Here is a 12,637-nt window from a genome sequence, read left to right on the forward strand (position 1 = left end):
ATCAAGATGAAATGGGAGATATGATACTGCGTGAAAAGTTTGACAGAGCACAAAGACCTGAGTGGAAACAAGGCCCCGAAGTAGACAACATTCCATTAGAATTACTGACAGCCTTGGGAGAGCCAGTCCCGACAAAACTCTACCATCTGGTGAGCAAGATGTATCAAACAGGCGAAATACCCTCAGACTTTAAGAAGAATATAATAATTCCAATCCCAAAGGAAGCAGGTGTTGACAGATGTCAAAATTACCGAACTATCAGTTTAATAAGTCACGGCTGCAAAATACTAACGCGAATTCTTTACAAACGAATGTAAAAACTGATAGAATCCGTCCTCGGGGAAGATCAGTTTGGATTCCGTAGAAATGATGGAACACGTGAGGCAATACTGACCCTACGACTTATCTTAGAAGAAAGATTAAGGAAAGGCAAACCTACGTTTCTAGCATTTGTAGACTTGGAGAAAGTTTTTGACAATGTTGACTGGAATACTCTCTTTCAAATTCTGAAGGTGGCAGGGGTAAAATAGAGGGGGCGAAAGGCTATTTACAATTTGTACAGAAACCAGATGGCAGTTATAAGAGTCGAGGGACATGAAAGGGAAGCAGTGATTGGGAAGGGAGTGAGACAGGGTTGTAGCCTATCCCCGATGTTATTCAATCTGTATATTGAGCAAGCAATAAAGGAAACAAAAGAAAAGTTCGGAGTAGGGACTAAAATCCATGGAGAAGAAATAAAAACTTTGAGGTTCGCCAATGACATTGTGGTTCTGTCAGGGACAGCAAAGGACTTGGAAGTGCAGTTGAACGGAATGGACAGTGTCTTGAAAGGAGGATATAAGATGAACATCACCAAAGCAAAACGAGGATAATGGAATGTAGTCGAATTAAATCGGGTGATGCTGAAGGAATTAGATTAGGAAATGAGACACTTAAAGTAGTAAAGGAGTTTGGTATTTGGGGAGCAAAATAACTGCTGATGGTCGAAGTAGAGAGGATATAAAATGTAGACTGGCAATGGCAAGGAAAGCGTTTCTGAAGAAGAGAAATTTGTTAACGTAGAGTATAGAGTTAAGTGTCAGTAAGTCGTTTCTGAAAGTATTTGTATGGAGTGTAGCCACGTATGGATGTGAAACGTGGACGATAAATAGTTTGGACAAGAAGAGAATAGAAGCTTTCGAAATGTGGTGCTACAGAAGAATGCTGAAGATTAGATGGGTAGATCACATAACTAATGAGGAGGTATTGAATAGAATTGGGGAGAAGAGGAGCTTGTGGGATAACTTGACTAGAAGAAGGGATCGGTTGGTAGGACATGTTCTGAGAGATCGAGGGACCACCAATTTAGTATTGGAAGGCAGCGTGGAGGGTAAAACTCGTAGAGGGAGACCAAGAGATGAATACACTAAGCAGATTCAGAAGGATGTAGGCTGCAGTAGGTACTGGGAGATGAAGAAGCTTGCACAGGGTAGAGTAGTATGGAGAGCTGCATCAAACCAGTCACAGGACTGAAGACCACAACAACAACAATACCGTTTAGGTGGAGCGTCGCCATTCAAAACTAAGTCTAGTCGCCTCGGAATGGGTAAGTTCACTGAGGTGACAAAAGTCATGTGACACATCCTAATATAACGTCGGACTACCTTTTGCCTGGCGCAGTGCAGCAACTGGAGGTGGCATAGACGCAACAAGTCGTTGGGGGTCCCCTGGAGAAATATTGAGTCAATCTGCCTCTAAAGCCATCTGTAGATGTGAAAGTGTTCCCTTTGCAGGTTATGTGCACGAACTGATCTCTCGATTATGTCCCACAAACGTTCGATAGGATTCACGTCGGGCGAGCTGTATGGGCAGATCATTCGCTCGAATTGTCCAGAATGTTCTCCAAACCAGTCACCACCAACTGTGGCTCAGTGGCATCGTTGTTTGGGAACATAAAGTCCATCAATGCAAATAGTCTCCAAGTAACCGAACATAGCAGTTTCCAGTCAGTGATCGCTTCAGTGTACCAGAGTACCGAGTCCATTCCATGTAAACACAGACCTCATAATTATGGAGCCACCACCAGATTGCATAGTGCCTTGTCCACAGCTTGGGTCCAGGGATTCGCGGGATCTGCACCACACCCGAATCCTACCATCAGCTCTTAACAGCTGAAATCGGGTTTCATCCGCCTAGGCCACAATTTTCCAGTCGTCTAGCGTCCAACCGATATGGTCACGAGCCCAGAAGGGGCGCTGGAGGTGATGTGCTGTCAGCAGAGGCACTCTCGTGGGTCGTCATAGCCCATAGCCCATTAACGCCAGATTTCGCCGCTCTGTCCTAACAGATATGTTAGTCGTACGTCGCACATTGATTCCTGTACTTCGTTCACGCAGTGCTGCTTGTCTGTTAGCACTGACAACTCTACGCATGCGCCACTGCTCCCGGCTGTTAAGTGAAGGCGTTCGACCACTGCGCTGTCCGTGGCGAGAAGTAATGCCCGAAATGTCCTATTCTCTCTTGACACTGTGCATCTCGATTTCCGAAACGGAATGTCCCATGCGTCCAGTTCCAAATACTGTTCTCTGTTCAGAGTGTGTTAATGCCTGCCGTGCGACAGTAATCATGTCGGCAACTTTTCCACATGACTCACCAGAGTACAAACGACAGCACCGCCAATGCACTGCCCTTTTATACCTTGAGTACCCGATAGTACAGCTATCTGTATATGTGCATACAACTATTCCATGACTTTTGCCACCTCACTGTACGTCTCTTGTACGGTTTTCAAGGGGCTCGTATACCATTCTTCCTGCAAATAGTGAAAATTAGCCTAAACTTAAAATCTTCACGAAGTTTTCAACTTGGCTGTTTGGTTCAGTGACCGTTTATAAATTAAAATTGAAACAAATGAGCCCTCGGTCACAATTATTTTTAGTCTTATTGGGGAGGGGGGAGGGGGGGAGGTAAATACTGTAGAGGCATAGCAAGGCTTGACTAGAGTAAACAGGTCCAAATGGAGGCAGGTTACGTTAGTTACGCAGAGATGAAGAGACTTGCACAGGACAGACACGTTAAAAATGTTAAACAAAATACAAGCGTGCACGAAAAAAGATTTCAGTTAATAAATTTAGTGGGCACAAAGAAAAATATATAAAGGCTTTATTTTTGCGCAGTTGCAGGTATTTTAAGAAAAAGTACGTTCTCTTGTTATTGCATAGACTGATTTAAAATACCTTCAATAAAAATATTTGACTTCTGTGCCTGTTGATGATTCTCCATCTACGTTCAGCACTTTTTGACACGATATCCTCAGCCTGCTCACAAATCCATTTTGATATTCCATAACGTTGCGTTACATGCTTCCGTGGAGGAACTACAGGGAAATAGCAAGGATACTGCTCAACACCGAATGATCAGTCCTGCTCCCTCTGCTTAAGAAGTCATTGGTCACTGGACTGGGCGCGTAGTTGATTCCGTTCCTGTACAGCTATTCAAACAGGAGCAGTTTCAGCTCTATGACATCACAGGGTGGCATTTCTAGTTGCGAAGCATTCCTGAGTTTGAAAAACGCGTCATGGGCTGTCGGGTTTCGACAACTTGCTACCGTACGTACGTGAGCCAACAAGATTCAAGATCGCTAGCTACGTCACAGGCTTAACTAAGCATGAGAGACACTCGGATACAACATATGCTAAAGTTTCATATTTGGAAATTTTCCTATTAGGATTGCCAACTACGGAAAAATTGGACCCGTCATATAGATCGTGGGGAAGGTCAACTAAAGATTGCGTTTTATTGGCAGAACATGTAGAACATGCAACGAATCTACTAAGGAAGCTGCCTACACCACGCCTGTCCACCCTCTTCTCAAGTACTGCTGCACCGTGTAGGCTCCTTACCAAATGGGATTAACGAGTTAAAGTGAAGTGCAGTCCTGTTTCAGCGATTTAGCAACCCTGCCTGTGTAAGCGCTTGGTTTGTCCTTTATGTTTTCCTGTACATTTTCAACCGACAGGGGAAGGCAACAGAAAACCATCCCAGGGTTTTGTTCCCAAGAAAATCCATCATGGATTTGCCTGCTGTTAAACAGTCCGGAGATGCAAACAGTGGCCCCGTCGGGCGAGGTTGTCGGGGGAGGGGGGGGGGGGGGGGGGCGGAAGCAGATGGGACAGCATCAAGCAAAACTATGAACATCATCCAAAGGGATATACTCAAGATTGCGACTTGGAATATAAAAGAATTGTGCCAAATTGGAAAATTGCAGATTGTGGAAGGGAATACCAACGAATTGCAACTGGGATATTAGGATTAGCTGGAACTAACTGGAAAGGCGCTGGTCCTTCAAAACAGCTAATGGCAATATAGTATATTTTTCTGGTAGATCAGAAAACTCCACCAGTGGTGTTATCTTATTAGTACGCAAGGGATGGAATGCAGCAGTGACTGAATACAAGTCTGTTAAAACTAAACTGAAACTAAACTCATCCCGAACAGGCCATAAAAGTCCAATGGTACCGACCGGCCGTCGTGTCATCCTCATCCACAGGCGTCATTGGATGTGGATATGGAGGGGCATGTGGTAAGCACATGAGGCCGTGTGTCAGTTTACGAGACCGGAGCCGCTAGTTCCCGATCAAGTAGCTCCAAAGTTTGCCTCACAAGGGCTGAGTGCACCTAGCTTGCCAACAGAGCTCGGCACACCGGATGGTCACCCATCCAAGTGCTAGCCCAGCCCGACATCGCTTAACTGCGGTGATCTGACGGGAACCGGTGTTACCACTGCGGCAAGGCCGTTGGCAGAACAAGTCTGTTAGCAAGAAATGAACTTGGAGATCCACTGATTCAGCCCGCATCTCGTGGTCGTGCGGTAGCGTTCTCGCTTCCCACGCCCGGGTTCCCGGGTTCGATTCCCGGCGGGGTCAGGGATTTTCTCTGCCTCGTGATGGCTGGGTGTTGTGTGATGTCCTTAGGTTAGTTAGGTTTAAGTAGTTCTAAGTTCTAGGGGACTGATGACCATAGATGTTAAGTCCCATAGTGCTCAGAGCCATCCACTGATTCAGTTTTGTCAGGAAAATAAGTTTGTTGTAACCAACATCTGCTTCAAATACCATCCACGAAGACTTTACGTCTGGACCTCACCAGGTGGAACATACCGTAATCCTACTGACTATTCTTTGTCTTAAGATGAAGACCATGAGCCAAACATTAAGATTCTTCCTGATGCCGACTGTAATGGTCATCAGCTTCTGTGTCTTGAACTGAGAATGACACTGTCGGAATGTAAAGGGAAACCTCCAAAACAAGGAGATTAGAGCAAAGGGCTGAAACTGAAATTTTTAGGAATCGTGCCCAAGAAACATTTTCGACCAATCGGTCAGATAATATATCTGCAGAGAAATGGAATTTGCTGTAGCAGACATTAATGAAGCTGAGGAAATAGTCAAGTATAGCAAAAGAGTGAAGAATAGAAATAACTGGTTTACTAATGAAACCATAGAAATTATTAAGGACAGAAAAGTTCTGAAGATGAGGGGTTTACAGGGAACTCAGCTGTACCGCGTCAACAGACAAACTGATGAAGACACAAAAAAATTACATCAATGAAACATGTGAGAGAAGTGAGAAATTCCGCGACTGCAATGAGACCAGGTGTATGTTCGCTTAAATAAAGAAACGAACAAGATCCCTCAAACCAAGAACATGGATAGTAGGAAATGAAGGTAGCACACCTCTAACCAACATAGAACCAGCTGCTCATCGGTGGAGAGCATACTGCATCACGTTGTACATGGATAAAAATGGAAAAATTGATTGTGCAAACATTCTAGTGGAAAATTAAGCTGATCTGGAAGGAATAATTCCGAAAAGCTATAGCTAAACTGAAAAATAACGAAGCACTTGTGCTCGACTTTATTTTTCCTGATATGATCAAAGTATCTGGAGATTTTGGTTTGAAAATCATGCTTGAAATATGAAACAACATATGGAATAATCCAACAAGGATAGAGGACTGGACCATGTCGACAAAGATTCCGTTTCACAAGAAAGTAAACACACAGCTTCGTGAGAACTACAGAACCACATCATTAGTTTGACATGCCAGCAAGATTCATGTAAATGTAGCCCATGAACGCCTGAGAACCTACTTCGATGAATACATTCCACCAGAGAAAGCTAGGTTTGTGCAGATTAAAGAAACACGAGAGTAGATTCTCAACGTCAGACAGCTAAGTGAAAAGTATAGGGAACTCAATACCCGATCAGTCCTTCGCTTCTTTCTGGGACTACTGCAAGGCACTGGACTGTGTTCGGTGGAAATAACTGCGGAGTGTGCTAGCAGAATGGGCGTTCCTGATCATCTTCTTGCCCTGATCAGAAATCTCTAGTCAGATAGTAAGGCAATAATCAGACTACATACAACTATTTCAAATCCTTTTGGAACCGCGTATAGGAGTTAGGCGGGGGTGTATTCTATCGGCGGTTCTACTTAACATCTATGGAGAATATGTCACGAGAAAAAAGTCTTGATGGCTGGCCTGGTGGGATCAGAATTGGTGGACGAGAAATCAGTAATTCAAGATTTTCTGATAACACCACACTTCGCACAAAATCACATGTGGGAACGAAGGAACTACTGGACAGAAGTAAGAGAGGAAGAGAGAAAAGTACATTAACGGGAAAAAGACCAATCCATGATAATTAACAGAACTGTCACTAACAGCTACTGATGTACTATAAGAATATGAAGAAGATTATCACTTTGTCTATCTGTGCACAGTGATTTAGAATAAGCTTGGCTCTACACCGGAAATACGAAGTAGAATTGTTCTGGCTAGCGATGCTACACCGAAGCTGACAGTGATTTGGAAACAATAAGCCCTAACCACACACACTAAATTCAGAATTCGGAAATCTCTGATGTTCCCAGTTTTTCTGTATAGCGCTGAAGCATAGAGAATAACTGAAGGGGACCACAAAATAATTGATGCTTTTAAGACGTGAAGAACTCATGGTGGAGAAGAAGTTGCCCAGTATTTGTTTCCAGTGAATTCTGCAATTCCTTGGACATGTAGTTCGACGACAGGAGGATAACTAGGAAAAGATGATCAACCAAGAGAAAGTCGAAGCGAAAACACTGCAGGGAAGACCACCGAAACTGATAGACCAGATAAAGAAGAAGGTACGCCAAAGATTGGGTCAGCTACTTAAATATGCAGGAAACTGTGAAATGTGGAGATCGACTGTTGAGAGAATTCTGTGATGGGTCACCAGCTTTCAACTATGAAAGACGGAGTGTTGATTGATCGCACTAGATGCCGGAACAAGGGCAGCACTTTTTGTTTTTTGGTGCAATAGTGGAGAGTGTCACCGATATAATTAGCGTATTGGGGTGGCAGTCATTAAAACGCAGGCGTTTTTCGTTGCGACGAGATATTTTCACGAAATTTCACTCACAAATTTTCTCGTTCGAATGCCAAAATATTTTGTTGACTCTCGTCTGCAGAGGCAGAAATGATTATTGTGATAAATAATTGCGGTTAGCTTTATGTCTACATTTGTATCACCAGCTATTTGAGAGTGGAACGGTCTAGAAATACGCTCAAAGTGGTTCTATGAACCGCGCTCCCATCACTTAAGTGTGAACTGCGGAATGGTCATCTAGATGCAGATGAAACTATCGGCACCTTGAAGATATATCAAAAACGTCGTTTTTAGTACGATGAGCTAGAAAGAAAAGTTTGGAAATGGTATGAGGGTAGTTAAAATTGTTAGTATTCAGCTAAATACACGGGTATAGGAGAGGAACATGGCACCTCAAACTGTTTCACTTAACCAAAGTCTGTGTGCATTTCCAGTGATTATGTAGGAATGAAAACTTTGTTTGAGGCTAACATGAAACGTAAAGAGAGAAACTGAAAGGGTACAGTACCGCCCGACATGGAAAATAGGTACAACATACTTCATTATTTTTGTCAGAACAACACATTTTTTTTTTGTAAAATAACTCAATTTCAATTAATACAGCGAAGCCGGATACCAGTGTGGGAAAGAATGACAATTTATTTATTTAATTGATCACATGTGCACTCCCACAAAATAAATCCCTACATCCAGTTTGGTGAGATCTGTGAAATGAATGAATGTATGGTCGTCTGCTAACTGCAGATAGTGAATGTGAATATATGATCATCTTTGAGACGATCCTTTGGCTACCTTTGGTGGGACCAAAGAGATGAAATTTACCTGAGCTTTGAGCGCCTGAAATGTGGCTGACCAATAAGGTAGCAAGGTGCTCTCCCACTTGAGCAGAGGTGCGAGAGGACCTGAAGAACGGCCATGTTTCAGCACTCTGCCGCTGGACCTTGTGCTGTCTTAGGTGTGCTCCGTAAAGACAAAAGAGTGGAGACATGGTATGCATGTGGAATGTTTAAGAGTAGTTTGAAATAATAATTTCTCTATTTCAGGAACTATTGTGGGGAGAATTAAATGTCAGGCAGGTAATATTAATGGGATCGTAGTAATCTTCGTAAGTGACCAAAGGTCACAATGAAACCACGTGTAACAATAAGTTGAAATACTTCCGTGTGCTTAAGTTAAGCTGAATTACTAGCGTGTGTACAATAAGTTGAAATATTTAAGAAATAGCGTGTGTACCATAAGTTGAAATATTTAAGAAATGGCGTGTGCAGGACTTGAAATTAGAGACGAGTACTTCCACGTGGTGAGTACTGTGTGAGTCTCAATCTGTGTATGAGACAAAGGATAAAGAGAAGTACTCGTCCATCGTATCAGTTGAGGACTCGCGTGTGTGATGAATATGTTCTTAATATTACTTTGCGTGATATGATTCCGTGTGACGCTAGATTCGAACTCTGAGAGAGAAGCAAGGTGAGTCGGCCGTCTATCCAGCAACGCCATTTGGCTTGCATTGCACAGGAAGACGTGCATATATCTCCAGAGTTCATAGTAGGAAAGTAGAATTACAAAGTGGGGCAGTGTCGTGTGAAACTGGGATAAATACTAATTGAAGTGGGAAAGCTGAAAGTGATAGTGTTGTGACTATTTATTGTATTGTATTCCATGTTGTAGTGTGGTGTATGTCATGTAATTTGGGTATGCGTGGTTTGCATGGGAGAGTAGCAAGGTAGTTTCAAAAGATTAGTGGGTTATGCTTGTTCCTTCGGTACCGCTCGGTCTGGAGGAAAGTTTCGCGATGATGATTGTGAGAGTCGAAGTGTGAGGTATAATAAAAGATCCACCATCCTATCCAGAAAGTGCACTGTAGCGTTAAATAATTATGAGACCATAAGGTAGAGAATCACCAATGTAAAGCCATGCCCACTGGGCGGAATTTCTCATGTGTTATTGTTGTAGGTTATAGAATTTGTGTGTTTAGGTTATAGAATTTATCGGAATAAATAAGATAGTTAAAAGAAAAAGATTGGTGGACTTTTCCTTCGAATTGTATGTTGTCATGATGTCCCGAATTTATAATGTGTGCGCCATCCATATTCAGTGCGGTGGCCACGTCTTGATAAAAGCCGTTAAATAAAAGAAAAAAGAAAATATGGTATTGCCAGTGCATAGTGAACAGTCAGAGTTCTGTGAATTACTGATAGTCAGACGTGCGTTTCCGTTGCGTATTATTCATACAGGAGGTTAATTAGTGACTTAATTGTGTGTACGAGAGTTCATGTTACTCGATAAATAAGAATGAATCCACTCGCTTTGGCAGACCACTCATCTTGCAGGCCTGACTGCTTGATGCCACAGTATGAGCGAGGCATGTGGGTTCCTCTCAAAACATGTAGAAACACAAACCTCGATAACTTTTGTTTCATGTGCAAACATACTGGGTAGTACAATTCTTTCCCAAAATGGGGCCTGTGTTCGATACGTGCACACACACAAAATTTTTAAGTTCTCACAAATCTTCGAAACATTTTAGTTGTTTTTTTTCCTACATGCTAACACAGACATTTAATGATGGAGAAGTGGAGTATGCGTAAAGAATCGTAAAGTCTTCAACTTCTACGAAAGCTTTGCCACCTTCACAATATTCTTCCAGATTTCACATGCACATATCTGAAAACGTATACTAAACTTAATGCAGCAATTTCACATACGTCCACTTTTTAAGCAAAATCTGCGTGATAAACACGCCAGATGTAGCCGACAACTGCCAGTAAGAGTGCTGCAGTTGCAGTTGGGTGTCACGTTGCTGAGTACAGTTGGTGTGACGTGTTCCTGAACACTCAGCAGACACAATGGATACCACTGCTTTGCCTGATAGCTTTCGCTTCGTTCCTGACGACAGCTTCAGCAGTAGCAATGGTCGACTCACGTGGAAGGGAAGAATCACGGTACAGCCCCCTTCAGGCAGTACAATTTCTCCGACCTGATATTGGGGTCCGATGTATTGACTCCCGCCAAATGGGTCAACCCGACACTACATGGTTTCTCTCTTGACCAGCGTGTGTTGGCATTTCTAAATAATGCTTCCCGCCTATAGCACCCTGCGACACGCTTTACCACATTCAAGCCGTGCCCGCATACACACACTTTCGTACACATTCATGTCGTGCGTGCATTCATACCCTTTCGTAGATGTTTTCCATTCTATTTTCGTTTCACTGTCTTTGATGTGGATCCATCTGGTAATAAGAGTTCAGTTATTGCCCTAACTAAATGCTGGAAAGAGTTCAAGAGTCCACTGGATCAGGTAAAACTTACGTATCACAGCAGAGGAACTCGAAATGAGGTCTAAAACTCTCTCTATATATGGGAAAATGAAATCTATAGTAATATTATCGGATCTGATATACAGGAAAAGCAACGCATGAAAGCTTCATAAAAAAAAGGAACCTATCTGAATAGTATTTAGAGGAGTGTGCACTGAAACAGTGAGATAGCCAGTTTCGTATTTTTGCAGACGATAGAGAAATCTAGTCATGTGGTATAGCGTTATTTTCAGTGGATTACTGTTATAATTGAGGTTTAATTTTAAAGTATTGTAATGTAATGTTTCAGAGCAAACATTTACCGTTGTGGATAAAAAGTAGTTATATCCTCACACGGTCGTTCAATTTCATATCGCTTTGCAACGATATGCCCAGATATTTCTACAGTGCGACTGGAGAGTAACAGTTACTGATAATATACACATTCAAACTAAAATTACACGCAATGTAGCGTATTTATGCTAATTCTCAAGTTCGCCTTTGGTGTTCGACTGCAGGTTAAAATATAAAGCACGTCTGGGATTAGCCGGCCGGAGTGGCCGTGCGGTTCTGGGCGCTACAGTCTGGAGCCGGGCGACCGCTACGGTCGCAGGTTCGAATCCTGCCTCGGGCATGGATGCGTGTGATGTCCTTAGGTTAGTTAGGTTTAATAAGTTCTAAGCTCTAGCCGACAGATGACCTCAGAAGTTAAGTCGCATAGTGCTCAGAGCCATTTGAACCATTTTTGAACGTCTGGGATTTTTTGGACGCAAGGAAATCCTACGCAGACGGTATCCTCAGCTGAAAACTCGTATAAGCTTTCGAAAATCATAACGTGACACTATCTCACTCCTAAGCGCGTCTGCACGGAATATTTGTCCAAGAACTATAAGATCGTTTTAAATTGTTGTGTCGTGTTAAATGGGATTTAGTATTGATACTGAAAGAATTTTTGGCAGTAAAGCTTGCAGCTTTCTTTAGGTGAGTGCTGATGATTCATCCAAAGTCACGTGAGGAGCTATCAGCAACAAGACTCGTTGTCGAAAATTCATGCTGTATCAATACTAAACGCCACTGAACATCGAAGAACAATTTACCTACTCGACGGGAGGAATCTTCCGTTTGCAGGTATCATCATGCTGATGAGCGGAAAGAAATGAAAGTACTAATCAGATGGTGACAATTTCAGAGCGATGGCAAGTACCACAGAAGTGGATATTGTAACATCATCGATAGAGCAACAGTGAACAACAAAATCTCCAATTGATTGCGACCTGCTTCAGTTTATGCATGGGTATCGGCCAAAGATTGCGGTGCAATAGCAAAGTCGACAGCTCGCATCGATTAAACAGAAGTTAACGATGTGTCCGTGCAATCCGCACCAACGAGTGGGAGGCGCTGGCTGAGCCACTCCCTCGCTCTGAGGTTCGCGGCGTCACTGCGCGGAGGTTGGTATGCAGCTGAGCAGAGGAAGAAGACAATATCCACTAGTTAGGGTCCATGTGTTATTTATGCCTTAGCTGGAACTGTACTATTCAACGCTGGGAGCTTTGTCCTTCAGAGGAAGAGTTCAATAAATGTGTGCATCAAGTGACGCTTTAACATTCAGAGACAGTTGCAAATGTTCGGCACATCAGTGTGGCAATTCACTATAAAGTTAAGTAAATCTTTTTATCATTCTTAGAATAAAGTGAACTGGTATTACATATGTTGTACACCACTGGCCATTAAAATTGCTACACCAAGAAGAAATGCAGACGACAAACGGGTATTCATTGGACAAATATACACTCCTGGAAATGGAAAAAAGAACACATTGACACCGGTGTGTCAGACCCACCATACTTGCTCCGGACACTGCGAGAGGGCTGTACAAGCAATGATCACACGCACGGCACAGCGGACACACCAGGAACCGCGGTGTTGGCCGTCGA

General features: G+C 42.9%; 1 pseudogene; it reads right to left on the bottom strand.

Moving 5' to 3' along the window:
• Window positions 1–4,662: 4,662 nt before the first annotated feature.
• Window positions 4,663–4,780, bottom strand: LOC124607967 (annotated as a pseudogene).
• Window positions 4,781–12,637: the final 7,857 nt, after the last annotated feature.

The sequence above is a fragment of the Schistocerca americana genome, chromosome 3 (assembly GCF_021461395.2).
Source record: "Schistocerca americana isolate TAMUIC-IGC-003095 chromosome 3, iqSchAmer2.1, whole genome shotgun sequence".
NCBI classification, from domain to species: domain Eukaryota; kingdom Metazoa; phylum Arthropoda; class Insecta; order Orthoptera; family Acrididae; genus Schistocerca; species Schistocerca americana.